The following is a 17,037-nucleotide window of genomic DNA, read 5'->3' as shown; positions in this document are numbered from 1 at the left end:
GGTCTTTAGCCGGTTAAAATCACGAGTCTTTGCAATGCACGTGAAGAGTAAAAAATTAAAAGGTCTGTTAAAATTGTTTCAAAAGCATTTAATTATACTGCATTCCGTCTTTCGTATTGCATATTTTATCATCATGCATTTTTCTATCCAAGAAGAGAATTTCTATTTTCTGAGGAGTATATGCACGAAAAGAGACGTTATTGGCATAACCGTTTGTTTCTGCATAACGAAACGGATCTGTAAAAAATATACCGAGATTTTAAAATGCTGGAGGAACTGTTTTGTATGAAAAACAAATATTTGGATGCTGCAATGTAACTATACTGTTATTCTTATACATATATATATATATATATATATATATATATATATACACATATATATATATGTATATATATACATATATATATGTATATATATACATATATATATGTATATATATATATATATATATATATATACATAGTAAGTTAGTAAGTTATAAAATGTATATGGCGATTAAACTACACTGAATATTCCGCGTTTCATCCAATCTAGGATTTTACAGGCTTATCAAGAGACTGACAGAGTAAATATATATATATATATATATATATATATATATATATATATATATATATATATATATATATATATATATACGTAGATTTTGTTGTTGATATTTTTAAACGATATTAAGGTTAGCGTTTCCGCCTTGGAGATCCGGTGTTTTTTAATTGTTTTTTTTTTGTTTTTTTTTTTTAGAAAGTTGCCCAATTCTTATTTGGACATAAACAAATAGCCTACGTATTGAGCACTTTTGAAGTAAATACTTTAAGTTTACGCATAAATCTATATTTTCGAATATAAATTTATGTGAGGAAATTAATTAGTTATATATATATATATGTGTGTGTGTGTGTGTGTGTGTGTGTGTGTGTGTGTGTGTGTGTGTGTGTGTATGTGTGTGTGCATTATAGATGCATATAAATGATTATGGGACTAATTAATGTATCACATGACGCAATACATTGAAACGAACAGAGGTTAACGAACAGCGGTTTAGTTAATTTATTACGCCATCGCCAAGCTATACTTCGCAACTCTTCAAAAGGCACGTTATCTAATTTGACCCATAAAATAGACGTTGAACATAAAGAGAATGAAAAACAGCGCAGACGTCCATCAATGCAAAAAATAAAAATAACACATTATCCTTTCTAATAAGAAAATATAGAAAGATATGATTATATAAAATCATACGAAATGGCGGACGAGAGAAGTTAGTTGGCTCTACTCGAATCAGGATATTGTCAGTTTTTATTTGCGAATTCCGGTCTCTTGGGACACAAATAGCTCAGAATAAGTACACAAATAAATGGATGAACTTATTTTGGGAGGAAAGAAAAAGACCTTGCATAAATAAACATGGGAAACGAGGAGAATGTATAAAAAGGTTAATATCAAGGTGACGGCTGTTGAGAACATCTCGCTAATTTCGTTATTTACTATCAGTAGAGGTGTTTCTGGGCCAGACTTCAATGTAATGATATTATCAAGAGACTACAAGAGTATATATATATATATATATATATATATATATATATATATATATATATATATATATATATATATATATATATATATATATTTACGTAGATTTTGTTGTTGATTTTTTAAACGATATTAAGGTTAGCGTTTCCGCCTTGGAGATCCGGTGTTTTTTAATTGTTTTTTTTTTTTTTAGAAAGTTGCCCAATTTTTATTTGGACATAAACAAATAATCTTTTATTATTTATTTATTTATTTATTTTATTTATTATTTTTTAAAATCAGCAATCTACGGAGATGCATGTTTCGGGGTCCTACCTCTCTTCTGCGTATATGCGCGCGCGCGTGTGTGTGTGTGTGTGTGTGTGTGTGTGTGTGTGCGTGTGTGAACATATGATAAATTTCATATTGTTTGTTTCTTTTAATGCATTAACCAGCGACATTTATTGTATATTTTGCTAACTTCTTCCCTCTGATCAGAAGAAATGCGTTCTTCGAAACTCCATGGACTAACACTTTTCTCGTTTGTCTGTACTCCTTGTCGAATAATTGAAAATTTGTATACCTTTCCTTACAGGTTTATAAGGTGTTTTGAAAAATTTGTAATAAATGTTCATAACAAGATTTTGTAACGAACACATACACACACACACACGGGCGCGCACGCATATATATATATATATATATATATATATATGTTTCATTTTTTATTACCATTTTATCTGTTTGGTAAATATGTTTCCAACAGCCTCGTCAGACCTTACAGAAATTTATGTAAGGTCTGACGAGGCTGTTGCATCGTAAACATGGTCCAACATCCGAAACATATGTAACCAACAGATAAAACAGTAATAAAAAGATAAAACACATATTTGCTCTGCAATAGTATTGAGCACTCTCTTCAGGTTTTTATTAATTACCAGTTTTACCATATATATATATGTGTGTGTGTGTGTGTGTGTGTGTGCGCGCGCGCACGCGCGTGTGTGTACGTATGTGTGCGTGCGCGTGTGTATGTATATATATATGCATATATTTATTATATATATATATATACATACATATACATCTTTACTATATATATACATATATTATTATTATTATTATTATTATTATTATTGTTGTTGTTGTTGTTGTTGTTGTTGTAGAAACAATTCAACTGGCTATAGTTAAGTCAATTGAAAACTGACGGCGTTATTTACATCACACGCCGAAAGGAGAAGAGCTTTGTCCTCGCCAAGTTATTATAATTTCACGTTTGCTTTCAATTGTAAATGCAGTAGTTTCAGTTTTACCTTTGCACCATTAATTCAGCCATGATCCCTCATAAATTTCGCCGGCGTTTTTCAAAGACCTTTCATCCGCCTTTAACTCTCGTTTCCGCTTCCGGGTCACTGGTACCTTTTGTTTCCTGTCTGGCGCGGGAAACTTACTTCTAAATGCCATTACAATTTCATGCTCTGTTATTTTAGTTCAAACGATCCGCATTCACCTAGGACATTTGTTAGCCATTTTCTGTCTCTGCTTGAGGTATAAGAAATATGTATATATATATATATATATATATATATATATATATATATATATATATATATATATATATATATATATATGTGAGGACACTTCTCAACCTATATACTCAACATATACTCAATTTTTTTTTATCTGCAGACTTGTGAATTGGTATATAGGTTATTCAGACATGTGGAAATCTTTTTAATAAGTTTTTCATCTAGAAAAAAAAGGGTCAACATTGAAAACTTGGTACGTGGGAGTCGTTAGAGTTTTCTCTGTTTGCTAACCGTTTCACGATCGCGCATGCGTTCATGGTTTACATTAGAGATTTCTTATCTTAAATATAAGTCGGTTTAAAAACAGTTCTTAAACATCGTGTCACGCTGGCGGAATGATTATCGTACTTGACTCACTGTTTTTAGGTTTTGGCTTCGATCTCAGCTCGAGTATTTTTTTTTTTTTTACTTACGAGAAGTGGACTGTTTAGCAAAAATATAATACTTGCCTGTACATATCTCAGTTTCTGTATGAATGAAAATATAATACTATGCATATTTTACGACTAGGCAACGACGGGCGGGCTGCTAGTATACCCACACACATATAATGGTTGTATAGATTAGTTCTAAGATGTAAATCCAATGAAAACCGCGTAATTATTAGGGCTAGGACAACAGCATATTCTTTTCATTGTTTTGACTCTCGAGTGTGTATTTATTGATATCTTATATGCTTTTATATGGAGTGATTTAATTCTTAGTTCAGTAACTGTGTCTAACTATGTCGGATATATACTCGAGAGTCAAAACAATGAAAATAATATGCTGTTGTCATAGCCCTAGTGATTATTAAAGTATGCTCAAAGAAAAGGCGTAGTAGCGGACACGATAGGGCGACTGTTTACCTCTGCTGCCAGTCGTCGCGAATTCGTTCCACTAGACATGAGCATTGGAGGTTTTGAGGGTGTCTATCTGATGCGCAACAGATATTGCACCTAAACTGTGCAAGTAAGTTTGGAGCCAAGGTTGAAAGTCCTGTGGTGCTGGAGTGAGGGGATAATGCAAAAGTGTGAAAAGTAAGAATATGGGATTTGCCAGGTGCAGGTCGAACGACGGCATTACGAATATGCATGCTAAAGGTAATAGCCATTTGTTCATGTTTTAATTTTTAGTCTTGCAGCAAACATGTCTTCATAGTTCAGGTCAAAGGAAAAAGTAAATCATAAGCTAAACGTTTTGGTTTCGATTCTCGGTGGTGACACACGAGTAATTTTTTTTTAACATTTTAAATCGTTACTATATATTGGGTCCAATATAATATAATAATAAATACGAAATCTGCATTGATCAAAGTATCATATTTAAGCCTATTTTCCGACCGGGTAATGCCGTGCAGCCTGCACAGAAATTGCAAATTCTATCTTTGTATAAGGGCAGATAACTCCAGAGAAAAACAAAGTAAAAAATAGGCAAACTTAACGACAGCATTACATGATCGGAAGTAACATATTGAGAATCCTTTGTCTAGACTGAGTTGAAAAATATAAAATAGAACTAACTTAACTCGTTGGCTCGTAATTCTCATGCTGATTTGGAAACTTTCCAAGTCAAAGATGAATATCGTAGACAAACCGGGTCTAAGGCAGACTTTGACATAAGCATTACCTGTTTTTGTAACTGTTTATTTTTATTTTTTTACTTATAAAGTTGCTTGTATTTTTAGTACTTGATTTTATGTCAGATTTTACTTTGATCTTGGATGGTTGCAGTCTACTGCTCTCGACATGAATCTTGATAGCCGGGATTGTAGTGCGTAGAAAAGAATGGGTAAGTTAGGACGTGTCTGGGGAACACGCGCGCGCGTGTGTGTGTGTCTGTGTGTGTGTGTGCTGTTAGTTGGTGGCTTAAATTTGAATATATTGCTTCCCAACATAAATTAATGCCTACACCACTAAAATGTTTCAATTTACTTTTTATCTATGTAATAACTAGGCCTATAACAAAGGAATATTCTTTTCATTATTTTGACTCTCGAATATATATCAGTTAATATCTTATATGTTTTTATATAGAGTGACGTGATTCTCGATTGATTAACTGCGTCTAACTGTGTCGGATATATACTCGAGAGTTAAAGCAATGCTAAGAATATTCTCTTGTCATAGCCAAAGTAATCATTAGGGCTGTGACAACAGAATATTGTGTTCATTCTTTTGACTCGAGTAATATATCTAACACAGTAAGACGCAGTCAATTAACCGAGAACCACATCACTCTATATAAAAACAAATAAGATATTAACGGATATTATACTCCAGAGACAAAACAATGAAAAGAATATTCTGTTGTCATAGCCCTAGTAATAATATACTAATGCTTTGTATGTTGCAGCGAACGTTTATTATCTTTCACACATATTAAAAAAAAAAATGAGATCGTTCGACATATTAATAATTATTCTGATGTCGCTAAGAAAAAAAAAAGAAAAACATCGACTTTACTAATTTCTAAATAAATTGTTTCCAAATAAAATTGTCGTACAGTATACTAAAACCATCCATTTTTAATAATTACATTTAAAAAAATGTCACTCATTTTATCGATTTGTAGAATATTTAACTGGCAATTATTAAGGAGTTCAAGAATATCTATTATTGAGTTTGGACTAAACATATATATATATATAGACAAACCGACCAATATCCACGCACTTCACACATCTTTATTTCTTCCTTTCTTTATAGATAATACAGTAGATGTATCCGTGTGTGTAAATGTCTAACAGGTAAACTCTTAAACTACTAATCATATGACAATGAAATTAACAAAAAAATATTATAGAAAACCGATCTTATAAATTTTCGTAATGTCTGTCTGTCTGTGTCTGTGTGACGCGGTTTATCTCAGCCTACAGGCAAGCCACCCACGAACGTTAGGTACCGAAATGAAGCCTATGACCCAGTAGATGTTTTAGTGATATTTATATCCGTGTTTCGTGTATGGAAAGGCAACAAAAAAAAATGCAAAAAGAAATAACGATTAACTAAACACCGTTATATTTACTGGATATTTTTCTGGTACAAGGACTCAAGTTTGCCCAGCTGGGAAAACATGGGTTCTTGTACTCCAAAGATGGTTTATATGGGTAAAGTTTTTGTTTGGATGAATAAATAATGCGTACGGACACATATCGGCAAGTTTAAATGCGAAATATTTATTTCAACTGGTCGACATGTTTTTACTTCTTTCTGCGCATGCTCACATAAAATTCATTTCTTGAAGTTGTTTAATATTAAGCTTTTAATTATCTTTCTCTCGATAGCAACATCAGTAGGGACGCGGCTGGAACGCTAAATGCTTTGGTTTCAATTCTAACTGATGGCACTAAATCAATTTATTTTTGAACTTTTGCCATCCTGTTGTTATATCAATAAATGCGAATATCTGCATGGTTTTAAATACATTTAAACGTATTCTACGTCAAGCTGAATCAAAATATTTATTTACAAACTTGGAAAATAATTTTTTTTTTTTAATTTTTTTTACAATCTTTTGGGACGTTAAATATTTTGACGATTATTCTTTAACTGGAAATCCCCCACGAACGAAGACAAAAATTCAATGAAAAAAACTTCATACCTTTCTGAAGTAAATTTCAACGACAGGGAACAAATTCTAACTATAGTTTGGATAAAGAGGCTTACTCGGCCTAATGCAAGGTTTCTGCGTTTCTTTTCTTCTTTCTGTCAAAGTAATACGCAGATATTCTTCGAGATTCTGAAATTGGAAATATTTATATTCTAGCCTAACTTTAATGTTATTTTTTCTTGAAATTTAATTATTACCCGTATTCCTTTAAGATAATTAATTTTCTGTAAGTAGATTTTCCCTTTACTTTGAATAACTTCTCTATGAATAATTTCTCTTTTTCCCTATAGATCTTTTCTTTTTTTTTTAATTCATCGATTAGATAAACAAATATTAATTCCGAACGAAAATTCTAAAGTTTTCGAATGCGTGTGTTGTGTTTTTAGAAAGTTTTCGTTACACAAACACACACATACGCGCGTGCGCGCGAACACACACACATATTTACATGTATTAACACACACACACACACACACACACACATATATATATATATATATATATTTGTATGTATATATAATAAACTGACAAACACTCAGTCAGGAAAACAGCTAGATAAACAAAATTGGTGATTATGTTTCACGAATAAATATAAACATTCTGAAATCGATACGAGTAAATACTACATAGATATATATAGATGACTACTATATAGATATATATAGTATTTACACGTATCGATTTCAGAATGTTTATATTTATTCTGAAAACATAATCACCAATTTTACATGCATATATATATCAAAATTTATATACATTTATATATATTTATATAATGTATATATATATAAATATATTAATATATATATATATAAATATATCAATATATATATAATATATATATATATAAATATATCAATATAAATATATATATATATATATATATATAAATATATCAATATATATAAATATATACAAATATATACAAATATATACATGAATATATACAAATATATATACATATAAATATATAAATATATATAAATAAATATATATATAAATGTATATATAAATATATATATATAAATATATATATAAATATATTTATAAATGTATATAAATATATATATACAAATATATATATAAATATATATATATTAATATATATATAAATATACATAAATATATATATATAAATATATATAAATATATAAAATTATATAAATAAATATATATGTATACATCAACATATATATAAATATATAAATAAATATATATAAATATATGTATATAAATATAAATATATATATAATTATACATATATAAATATATAAATATATATAAATATATAAATATAAATATATATATAAATATATATATAAATATATATATAAATATATATATAAATATATATATATAAATATATATATAAATATCTATATAAATATATATAAATATATATATAAATATATATAAATATATATAAAAATATATATATAAATATATATTTATATATATAAATATATATATATATATAAATATATATATAAATACATATGTATATATAAATATATACATAAATATATATAAATATATATATATATAAATATATATATATATATAAATATATATATAAATATATATTTTAATATATATATGAATATATATATATATATATAAATATACATATATATAAATATATATATAAATATATATAAATGTATACATATAAATATATATATATGAATATATATATTAATGTATATATATATCAATATATATATATAAAAATATATATATATACAAATGTATATATGAAAATATATATATATATAAATATATATATAAATATATATATATAAATATATATATATAAATACATATACATATATATACATATATATTAATATATATATATAAATATATATAATATATATATAAATATATATATATATAAATATATATAAATATATATATATAAATATATATACATAAATATATATAATATACATATAATATATACATGAATATATATATATATGAATATATAAATAAATATATATATATAAATATATATAATATACATATAAATATATATATATAAATATATATAAATATATATATATATAAATATATATAATATACATATAATATATATATGAATATATATATATATGAATATATAAATATATATATATACAAATATATAAATATATATATATAACTATATATATAAATATATAAAAATACATATATATCTAAATATATATATTTAAATATATATGTAAATATATATATGTATATATATATATATATAAATATATATATATATACAAATATATATATATATATACTTCAAATTTGCTATCTTTCTGATTACCTTAAAAAAACGTGTTAAATGTGCACATATTTTCTCAAACGAAAAAACACACTTGTGGAGGCGATCTATAGATTTTAGCGTTAATGGAAGTGTAAATCAATACATATTTATTATTTTATTATTGCATTATTACTACCAGCAGTGAATGTTTTGATTTTTAATAGAAATAAATAGAAAATGATAATTAAAAGAATCGTTTGGCATTGGAAAATAGGCACAAAGTATTCCGAATCGTCCCAACACTTATATATATATATATATATATATATATATATATATATATATATATATATATATATATATAAAGAACCTTCAAATAAGTTAAAGGGTTTAAGAATATAAAAATTTGGAGAGAATGAGTTTGGCGATAGAAAGAAGGCAGTACACAAGGGAATAAAATGAAAACTAGAATCTAAGATAATAAGAAAGAAGGTTGTAAGCGAAAAGGGCGAGGCAAGGGTAGAGATAAGAAAGGGGTTCCGAACAGAATGAAAAGTGTTTACCTACTCCACCCACTGGTAATCACCCTCGACGGCTGCACCTCCCCTCCCGAGGGCTACCCGCGTCTGTCTGTCTCACATCAAAGAGAGTTGGTTGAGCGACTGCTTCCTATTCAGACGTTGTCAAAATATATTTATGCTGAGTATTACCTGACAAAGGTAGGCTTTCAACGATTACGTGTCCTAGTGTCGTGTAGAAAAATTTCCTAACATCATTAAAAGTAAAAAGAAGTAAAAAAAGAAAGCTATAATTCTTTCCTATTTCCTGCGAAGCCAAAACAATATGGCTGAACAGCGTCATTACTTGCATGCTCAGATCAGTTGTTACGACAGCAGCTTAATAAACAGAAGGGTCGACCTTTAAACAAGCGAGCATATGCTAGTAAATAGACGAAACTATCGTCTACAAGAGGGTGTTTGATTATCGGATAGAATAATAGGACAGTAAAATCATTATATTGCCGTTGGTTGCATCGACCTTGCACCCCTAATCACCAAAGCGAAGAATCAGTATATATTCATATTTTTATGTGTATTATTTGGATTCGTCGGACTACTGCTCTCATCTTGAGTGTGATTTTCACAACGTATCGGTCGATGTAACCTCTGAATTGCTTCAGGTGTGTCTTGCCGAACTCGGGAATTTTTCTGCCAAAATCCGTGGCGCAGAGGTTGGTTTACTTGGAAAAACCAATCGTAAAAAGTGTTATTCTCCTGAAGGTTGAAGGTTCAATCCTCAGTGTGGGTGACCCGAAATACAATTGCTTATTACTTAGGACCTATATACAATCATGGCTGACGGGAAAAGGGCACGCTACCCCTTTACGTAAATAAAGGCGTTCCGCTCGAAATTCCGTCAAGATTCCCGAGTTCGACAGAAACATTCCTGAGTTCGACAAGAAAAACCTGAAGAAGGTCGGAGGTTGCATCGACCGAAACGTTGGGAAAATCACTCAAGATGAGAACATTAGTCTGATGAATACAAATAATACGAATAACCAATCCTCATCTTTAAAGAAACGTCATATATTTAGTTTAATTTTCAACTTTTTTATTTCGCCGAATGACTATATTATTTTCTCTAACGTCTTACACGTGTTTCGTAATCCATAACGAAACAAGTTCTCTTTGGTTTTATTTCGCTTTTTTTATGTCATGGCACATTTCTAGCAAAGTTTTCATGTTAAAATGAAGACGAAAAATATATATATTTCTTATTATTACATTTTCACCCCAAACAAGGCACGTTGCCACTTTTATGTAGGGGGATACTACAGGGGTACTATGTAAGGAGTTGGGCACCAAGATGTCGGTTCACGTTACACTTGAACTTCTGCATATCAGTACAGTTGGGGAAGCAGGGACCCGGAAGGGAATTCCAAAGCCTAGCGATTCTGGGGAAGAAACTACTGGAGAAGAAAGCTCTCTTACATCCAGGGATCTCTACTATGAAGGGGTGGGATTTAGCTGCTTGTCGGGTTTGTCGAGGGTATTTACGTCGAGGGCGTACAAGTGCTTGCAGTTCGCCAGAGCATTCACCGTTAAAGTACTTGTAGAACAGGCATAGAGATGCAACATTTCGTTGATGGGACAGAGGCTGAAGTTTAGATGACAGTTCAGGACCTATCAGATTGGCGACTCTCTTTTGAACCTTGTCTAGGAGCGAGAGATTAGTAGCAGATGTACCAGCCCAAATATGACAACATATATGGGCGAATGGTGGCTTTATAGGGGTACAGGATACTTACCTTCATCGCAGCGGTCCTGGAAATTCTCCCAATGTAATTATTCTAACTCATGTTTCCTGTGAACGTTAGGCCGAGGAGTTTAAAAGATGTACTTTCAGATAAAGAGTCATTGGCCATTGCTATTTGTGGTAGAGAATGTTTCTTGTAATTATTGAAGGAAACGAGTTTAGTCTTGGCAGCATTGAATGTGACCATCCATTTTTGTCTCCATTGCACTACAGATCGGAGGTCATCCTCTAGTTTTTCTGCCATTTCTTTATTTCTTTATATATGAGTTCCTTTGTCTTCCTGTCGTGTCTGTTATAGAGTGTGGTGTCATCAGCATATATACCAGAAAACAGAAGTGCTCAATATTAATTTAAAAAAAGGAAGCATTGTATTCAAACATTAAATAAAAACGAAAGTGACAAAGAAAGATCAGACGAACGGTAAGCAAAACACACACCAACACTCACACACAAAGTATATATATATATATATATATATATATATATATATATATATATATATATATATATATATATATATATATATATATAATGTATGTATATATATATGGTAAGAACTCTAACTTTGCTTTACGTCAGTCATGGCTATATTCCCTCTCCTTGAAATTTGAAAATGGTATTGAACCTTTTAAATTCATGTATATTAATTTTTCTTGCCTGATGAGATCAAATAACGATCTGCACATCGTAGCAAGATATAACTGTATTTATGTAAAGAATATATATACCGGAGAGTATATGTATAATAATGCACACACACACACACACGCACACACACACACACACACACACATATATATATATATATAGATATATATATATATACATATATTAGATATTGACAGGGCAACGTCGTTAGTTGGGCGATTATTATTATGATCGTTATTGATATTTACAAAAGTACAATGTCAGAAAGTATGTGATCAAATTGAAATAAATATTTATAGATAAAATTATTTATGTTAAATTAGTTCGCAAAAATGTTAGAACATAAGCAACATAAGTGACGAAGGTAGATCATCCGATTCGTGTCTTTGCTACGTGGAGTTAATGATTAACCAGATAGCTTGGTGATACACGTAGTGAGTTTGGGTTAGAGTTAAGGGCGTTATATGGAAAAAAAAGTCGAACAAGTTAACATTAAAGATATCGTCTCCGCGTTTTGGAAGGTGAAAGAAACGCGACTTTAGAACAATGTAGAAAATTACACCGTTTTGAAACTCAAACCGGAAGTCAAGAATAAATTTACATGAAATATATAACCTATTGTTGTTATTCCTTCGGAGAGAGATGAACTTGAATAATTTAAAGAAACTAAGACACAATGGAGAGAAATATGTGTTTGCCTGTGTGCTCCACAGACTGAATGTAAATGATCTGTTTTTCTTGTATGTGAAATACTCAAACATACATACATACATGATGATTGCAACGTCTTGTCGGACGAGTGCCACTCCCTCAGACACTTAAAGTCCGTGGGCCCAAAAATGACTTTTTTTAATTTATTTTTTTTTATTTAGTCCTACCGGTCAATCCACACACTCAAGCAGGCATGACACTGAAGACGGTCATTAAGATTAATTATTACATGCTTCCAGCATTTCAAGCCTCCACGCGTCACAACTTTTCCATCGCCACATGACTATTTTTATTGACAAATGCCTGAGGGAGTATCTATACACAGATACTGTTACAGAGTCTTAGCTTTGTACGACAGCTAAATCCCTCTCTCTCTCGGTTCAAAATGTATAGATCCAGCAACAAGCAAGAGTAAGATAGGCAGCAACAAATTAAACTGCAAACCAGCTTAATGCGGGTCCTGGTCTCCTGCTTTATGATTTTTTTAAATCAGAGATTTCCTTCTCCTAGAAAGGTTGCCTTCACCACGGCTTACGGGAGCTCTCTCCACCTCAACACATATATGCATACACACAAACACATACAGTGCTAGTTGGCCGTTGACCCCGAAAAAAAGGGTTCATTCGCCCTTTGAAATGTCTTGTTTTTAATCCTTCAGGGAGACTAGCCGTCCTCCTCACCAAACAAGTCTGGTGGGGGAACATACATACATACATACATACATACATACATACATACATACATACATACATAGAAAACATTATATATATATTTCTTTTGAAATCTACTTTATTTCCGTATAATATATACCAATCCTTATTTAAGAAGCTCAATGTAACCAAATTATTTAAGAAGCTCAATGTAACCAAATTATTTAAGAAGCTCAATGTAACCAAATTATTTAAGAAGCTCAATGTAACCAAATTATTTAAGAAGCTCAATGTAACCAAATTATTTAAGAAGCTCAATGTAACCAAAGAGTAATATAGTAAATGAATGACAAAAGTCTATATTCCAAAGTTCATGATGTTGATCATCTTATAATTTATTGCCTTAATTAAGTTGAAATTTACAATTCTTGACAGTATCTGTTTCGTAGCACAAAATCAATTACTTAATTATTATATCAATTAGGGAATCTATTTGCCTTTAACTGATCAGGAGAAATAGTCGCAACTTGATTTCCTTTTCGTGGTTTGATTATTGCTATTTTCTCTGTTTCCTTTAATATGCCAAAAGAAATAAACAGTAAGATGAACAAGATTTTCCAAATTGAAAACTATACACTAGTTGTTATTTATTTATTAGTATAAACTCTGTAGTTATATTTAATATTCATCGAGTTTTATAAATGAATGGATTGGTATAAATAAAAGGTGAAATATAATTGAATAAGCATATTTCTCCCATATATATATATATATATATATATATATATATATATATATATATATATATATATATATATATATATATATATAGTGTTATAATGGAATAAATCCAGAGGAAATCCGGGTATGAGAGCTCAATGTGGTAAACAGAGCAATAAGATAAAAAATATAACACGGAAATTACATAATTGTCGATGCAATAATTTATTTAAACCTTATAGTATTTTCAAGCATCTAAACTAGACAATTACATTTTTGATACTGAAAAAAAATATATAGATATTATTACATTTATATATATATACAAACATATTACATTTATATATATATATATATATATATATATATATATATATATATATTTTTATCCACTGACACGTGTTTCGGCGTCTACGTCTCATCGGAGTGGTTGATTATAGCGAGATTCGAAATCGGGACCCTATAGTCAGAGGCGTAACAACCTACCACGGGGCCATCTCGCACGAATAAATGTATCGTGTTTTTTTATGTAGATGTTATTTGTTTTTGTTTTGCGATTTGTTTTTTTTTTTTTGTTTTTTTTTAATGAATTCAATTATTTATACGAAAGTGCATTTTTACCTAAATGTGAGTTGGGAAAGATTTTCCCTTTAACCAATTTTGGTACCCACAAATGGAGAGCGACATATGTATTATTTTTTAAAATATAATTATCCACTGAAACGTGTTTCGTCGTCTATGACGCATCAGAATGGCTTAATTTAGCGAGATTCAAAATAGGTATATATATTTTTTTTTTTTTAACACAGTGATCACCACTTAGCAAGGTCCGGAAGCCACTCAGGGATAAGGGTTATTGCAAGTACATTACGTTAGTGAGAAGATTTGATGAAGTGTTTAATTAGAGGGGGGCGGTTCATTAGGAATTTGTTAACATTAGACTTGAAGACATCCAAGTTGTAGTCCGGAGGGAAGCAGGCAGACGGAACAGAGTTCCACAGGCGTGCAGTTCTAAGAAAGAAGCTTTGTTCATGAAATCCGCGTTTTGATTTAGGCACAGATATAGAGTGGGGGAAATTTTTCACAGTGGATTCAGCTAGACGGGTGTTTTTCGTGAAAGATTGGCGAGGGGGGACCAGGGATTGGAGTTCAGACGAGCACCTGCCATGAAAATAACGATAAAACAAGGATAGGCTCGCAACGTCTCTTCTGTGGGAGAGGGGTTGCAGGGTAGAGAAAAGGGCATCCCCCACTAAACCACGAAGTCTATCTTGTACTCTGTCAAGGCATGATAGGCTGTTTTTGGCAGCTCCTGCCCAGATATGGCAACAGTATTCCATCCTTGGACGTACTTGGCTTTTATATAGATAGAGAATTGCATCAGTAGTGAGATATCTTCTGGAGCGGTAGAAGGATCCCACCATCTTTCCAGCGACCTTGGCAACATACTTGATGTACGTGTTCCATTTCAGATCAGGAGTAAAGGTCAAACCCAGAAGCTTGTCAAAACACGGGGCCTCACCCAGACGAGAGTCATCCATCACAATTGATGCCAGCTGGGAATCAGAGCGTTGATGATGTAAGGATAGGAGTTTGGTTTTGGATGCATTAAAGGTAACTAGCCACATCTTCCCCCACTGAACCACGCGCTCGAGATCAGAGGAGAGAGAATCCGAGAGAACTTCGTCATTTACAGCCTTTGATGTATATATGTATATAATTATATATATTTTTTCTATTTGCCGAGCGGTCTTTTTAATTTCGGCAGGCATATTATATAGAATGGCACCCAGAAGTTGTTGGTCGCTAATATTTTTCTCAAGCGCTTTCTATCGGGCAACAGATTGTCGTCAGGAGAAATTCTTGTTTTTTTTTCTCTTTTCTTTTCCTTTGAGGCTTTGTATTTATATATTTTTTTTACCAACCCAGCCTCAAAGGAAAATAAAAGGAAAAGAAAACAACAACAATTGCTCCTGACGACGATTGATGCCCGATAGAAATCGCTTGAGAAAAATATGGCCGGCATACTACTACTGGGTGCCATTCCATATATAATATGCCTGCCGAAATTAAAAAGACCGCTCGGCAAATTGAAAAGATATCCAACAATATCGGAAAAAGGAATAACTCTATCGTGTTCAATCAAACGTGTCTAAATAATGACTCACTCCCAATATATATATATATATATATATATATATATATATATATATATATATATATATATATATATATACACATTATATATATATATATATATATATATATATATATATATATATACTGTGATACACTGACGAGAGATAGTTGCCTTGAAACATGCATGTTTTAAAAATTATAAGAATAAATAAAATGTTATATACGTCCAAATACATTATGGGCGACTTTCTAAGTAAAGAAAAATGAGTTCGAGGCGAAGCCACTATTTAACCGTATTTATCGTTAAAAAAACAACAACAAACCTATATGCATATATATATTTTTTTTTTTTACAAAGGCATCACCACATTATCAAGGCCCAGAGGCCACTCAAGGATAAGGGTTAAAGAGTGTACAGTAGAAATTGGTCAATATAGTAATCATTAGTAATGAAAATTTGGCAAATTTAATAACCTATATGGAACGGCCCATCAAGAACTTATTTACTTTAGACTTGAACACAACCATATTGTAGTCAGCCGGAAAGCAGGAAAACGGAAGACAATTCCACAGGCGTGCAGTTCTAAGAAAGAAGCTTTGTTCATGGAATCTACGTTTAGGTTTAGGCACAGATAAAGAGTGGGGGAAATTATTGATAGTGTTTACAGCTAGACGAGTGTTTCTTGTGAAAGTTTGGCGAGGGGGGACCATAGATTGAAGCTCAGTTGAACACTTTCCATGAAAATAACGATACATCAGAGACAAACTCGCAACATCTCTTCTGTGAGATAGAGGTTGCAAGGAGGAGAAAAGGACATCTCCTACGAGGCTACGAAGTCTATTTTGAACTCTATCAAGGCAGGACAAGTCCTTTCAAGCAGCTCCTGCCCAGATGTGGCAA

At 30.8% G+C, this 17,037-nt stretch overlaps 1 protein-coding gene across 3 annotated transcripts in view; it reads right to left on the bottom strand.

Moving 5' to 3' along the window:
* LOC145276879 (uncharacterized) overlaps positions 1 to 17,037 on the bottom strand; it is a 199,143-nt gene that overhangs the window by 46,850 nt on the left and 135,256 nt on the right. Inside the window, exon 1 of one of the 3 annotated variants that reach the window (XR_013868047.1) lies at positions 9,516 to 9,703. The exons of the other annotated variants lie outside the window; for them this stretch is intronic. The gene's annotated coding sequence lies outside the window, so the exon portion shown is untranslated. Of the gene's footprint in view, positions 1 to 9,515; positions 9,704 to 17,037 lie in introns of those variants that run through there. 3 annotated transcript variants of the gene reach the window in all.

The sequence above is a fragment of the Euprymna scolopes genome, chromosome 1 (assembly GCF_053919585.1).
Source record: "Euprymna scolopes isolate OS-2025 chromosome 1, ASM5391958v1, whole genome shotgun sequence".
Taxonomy (NCBI): Eukaryota; Metazoa; Mollusca; class Cephalopoda; order Sepiida; family Sepiolidae; genus Euprymna; species Euprymna scolopes.
Note: the sequence above shows the minus strand (reverse complement) of the source record. Positions and strands in the feature narration are given on the sequence as shown.